Genomic DNA, 4208 nt, shown 5'->3' on the forward strand with positions numbered 1-4208 from the left:
GTAGCTGAGCCGCGGCAAGAGTGGGGCCATTGTGTAGGTTCTATTCGCGCTAACTTCTCGAGACATTTTTGTCGATTAGATTCAACGACGTCCGTCAATAGATCGAACAAGGATAGAAGAATGAGAGAAGGAAAGGGAAAAGAAAGGGAGAAAGCGCTCCATGATTACCATAGCTCTTGCCGCGGCTCAACTGCGATCGATTTTGTCGCGCGACAAAATCGCACGACAGTCGATTAGGACACGGCCTAAGGTTTTGCTCCTATGCAATTGAAAAGTACGCAATCTAACACGTGCGATAGTACTTATTTTTGCGAAACTACTCTTTAATAGTTTGCGAAGTACTTTTTGGAATTTACCAATGCTATCTAAATTAATTTTCGTCGACACCTCGCTTTCAGAATTAATTTCATTTTTCATCGGTGAAAATCCTTATCGTCCATATCTGGGTGACGTCAACGTGTCAATGGTTGAAGAAAGTTTTCAGAAATTTGAAAATTGAATTCCACACGATCGATTGAAAAATAGACAATCGCTTGTACTACTTCCAACGATTTTAATACAATTTTTAACGAGGTGAATACGGGCTATTTCGACGTGGGTCACAACTGACCCATAGGGAAAATTGTTTCGCGAAATCCACCAGAGAATTTCTAGTGGATCAACTTTTTTAACCGACTTCGAAAAGAAGAAGGTTACTCGAATCGACGTGTATTATTACTTTTTTTTTTTAAGTTCTAAACTTTTAAATTTCTAGCGGATTAACTTTTTAATGTTTTAATCTTCTATATTTTTAATAAATTTCGCGTCGTGGCACCATCCTTAATTCCTTACTTCTAATAACTATTTTTCCAAAAGCTATCCCTTTGCGAACGATTGATTAATTTTAAGTAACAAGGCGCGAATCCAGCGTTTCAGGTTAGAACCAACACGGTTTCAGTCCCGTCTCTGATCGAATCGAATTACTTACTCGGAAATATGAAATCGATCGAGAGTATCTCGGTGGGGCAGCCATTCCCAAGGCTCCGGGATCGAAAGTGATAAATAACGTCAGCTTTGTTCCGCAAACACGGTCGCGTGGACACGTTTTCAAGCTGGTAATAAATTTATAGACACAGCCAGTCCCGCGAGTACTCGCAGCCTCGACATTTGTTCAAAGTACTTTTTTTTTTTTAAAATCTCACTTTTTTCGAAAATTTCATTCGATAATTTCTCGGGGACATCGGTAGTATTACACTTTGAAATTAATTCTGTGCCTTTACATTCGATCGTCATTCATTATTCATTTATATTGCTTTGTTTGTTAACACTAGTTTAGGTAAAAATATCAAAGTTCGTTAATTGGTAGAATTTGGTAGCTATGAAATTTCGTTTATTATTATTCTTCTAACAGATTAGAAGTACGACAAGTGTTTATAATATTAGGAGGACCAGAAAGTAATGTCGTTTCCTTTACGTTAAATTCCAACAAATAAATTCATAACAAGTTTTTATTTTTAATCAATCATGTTCGCACTCTTTACCAACAACCTTTTGCTATCTATTGGGCAAATTTTCAATCTCTGATCGATAAAAAATCAATTGGTACACAATGGCCTTATAAATTATAAACAAGTATTGACATTTGCAGAAACGACATTACTTCCTGGACTCCCTAATAATTATACAATATGGAAATTATTCCACGTAATGTCCACCACTATAGTACGCATTGAATCGAGGAATCGGAAGGTTGTGCCAGCATTACGAATATATTTAAAGCAAAGTTAGAAACGATCGAATAGAGAGAGGCGCGGAATTAATTTCTTCGATTTATTGCATATGTATTACGAAACATCAAATTATTAATGGCATCCTGCGATTACGTCTTTCGTGTCATTTCCAATGCATAGCAAACGCTACCGAGGAGGCTCCGTAGTTATTATGTGTGCGAAGTTAGCCTCGCGCTTTTCGAATTTTTCATTTTTTTCAATTGTGCTACATCGTGCCACGTTTGTGCCGTAAACCGCAACTCTGTAAGTCAAAGCGTACCCAAGAAAACAGAACAGAAACAAAATTTTCGATAGCCCGCACTTTTCATATTTTCGGTATTTCTTTTCTATCGCCGTACTGTGCTTTATTTGTGGCGAATTGTGCCGTGAATGAGAGACCGATAACGTCAATAACAATTCAGAAAAGAAACGAAACGAAAATTATACTAGCCCCGTACTTTTGTCGAAACAAACTTTTTTCTCTATAGGAAGATGCGTTCTAACTTGTGCTACATTGTGCCATTGATAGCTTGCTACTTATCAGTCGGTATACAGGGTGTCCCAAAAGTCGGGGAGGAGCCGGAAATGGGGGGTAGCTGAGACGATTCTGAACAACAATTTCCTTTGCAAAAATGTCGGATGCGGCTTCGTTAAGGAGATATTAAGAGAAAACCCCGACCAATCAGAGCGCGCGTAGACCGTTGGAGCGGCCGCGGTAGCGAAGGCTACGCGCTAGGCGGCCGCGTCAATGTCCTTCGCTGCACGTCGAGTCACTTGTTCGCGTACAAGCGCGGCCGCCAACGCGTAGCCTTCGCTACCGCGGCCGCTCCAACGGTCTACGCGCGCTCTGATTGGTCAGTGTTTTCCGTTAATATCTCCTTAACGAAGCCCCACCCGACATTTTTGCAAAGGAAATTGTCGTTCAGAATCGTCCCAGCTACCCCCCCATTTCCGGCTCCTCCCCGACTTTTGCGACACCCTGTATGTATTCGTTTGGCGGATAAAAAAAATGTTGAATTTTAAGGGATAACAAATTGAATTTCAATAAATGTTCGGACAATTTGCGAACGGCGACAGATAATCGAATTCTGCAAGTTGTGGTAAATTGTGCTACTTACGATACACGAGACACGTGCGTTAAAAATTGAGATTACCTCGATGGTCAACGAAAATGAACACAAAAAAGGTGAGGGTGATTACAAATTTTGATATTTCCGAATTTTCTTTAATCGTGCCGGATCGTGCTAGATTAGCACAACTTTTCCTGATTACAAAATCTCGTCGGATCGCCAGATTTCGCAGCGTTGGCAAAGTTAGGAATCAGACGTTAGGAATTCGCATTCGCATTCGAATCACGTGTAGCGTAGTACAGTAACGCCTCCGTAAATGCACAAGTTCGGGACTGATAGTGTGCATTTATCATAGAGTTCCCACATTATTTGATCTTTGCCGGCAGCTTCGAACGTAGATAAGGACGGCGAATAACAAAAGAGGACGGTACGAGACAATACTAATGCTAGTATGACATTTTTATCGACAGATTTATCTTTCTGAATAAAATGAGACGAAACGTGATATAATTTGGGTTATATTTACCATGCATGTTTTTTTAGTTACTGTTGATACATGATAAGTTGTTACAAGTAAACATGTTCCCAATTATGTCGTGTTTGATTTCAAAAGTGTGCGGATATAGTAATTGTCGATATATTAGACTCCATTGTTTTGTCATTGAATTTTTAGTGTGTAACACGTGTTGTCTTTTCCACAACCCTCAGACCCAATCCTATTACAAAATATATTTTCTTATATAACCAATCATTACAGTTGAGAAATACACGTTTTCAATACACATATTCGCCAAATATTCCGATTCCTAACTTTGCCAACGCTGCGAAATCTGGCGATCCGACGAGATTTTGTAATCAGGAAAAGTTGTGCTAATCTAGCACGATCCGGCACGATTAAAGAAAATTCGGAAATATCAAAATTTGTAATCACTCTCACCTTTTTTGTGTTAATTTTTCTTCACCATCGAGGTAATCTCAATTTTTAACGCACGTGTCTCGTGTATCGTAAGTAGCACAATTCATCATAACTTGCGGAATTCGATTATCTGTCGCCGTTCGCAAATTGTCCGAACATTTGTTGAAATTCAATTTGTTATTCCTTAAAATTCAACATTTTTTTTATCCGCCAAACGAATACATACAGGGTGTCCGAAAAGTCGGGGAGGAGCCGGAAATGGGGGGTAGCTGGGACGATTTTGAACGACAATTTCCTTTGCAAAAATGTCGGGTGGGGCTTCGTTAAGAAGATATTAACGGAAAACACTGACCAATCAGAGCGCGCGTAGACCGTTGGAGCGGCCGCGGTAGCGAAGGCTACGCGCTGGCGGCCGCGCTAGTACGCGAACAAGTGACTCGACGTGCATCGAAGGACATTGACGCTGCCGCCTAG

Source organism: Hylaeus anthracinus, unplaced genomic scaffold, assembly GCF_026225885.1.
Source record: "Hylaeus anthracinus isolate JK02 unplaced genomic scaffold, UHH_iyHylAnth1.0_haploid 10488, whole genome shotgun sequence".
In the NCBI taxonomy this organism is placed as follows: domain Eukaryota; kingdom Metazoa; phylum Arthropoda; class Insecta; order Hymenoptera; family Colletidae; genus Hylaeus; species Hylaeus anthracinus.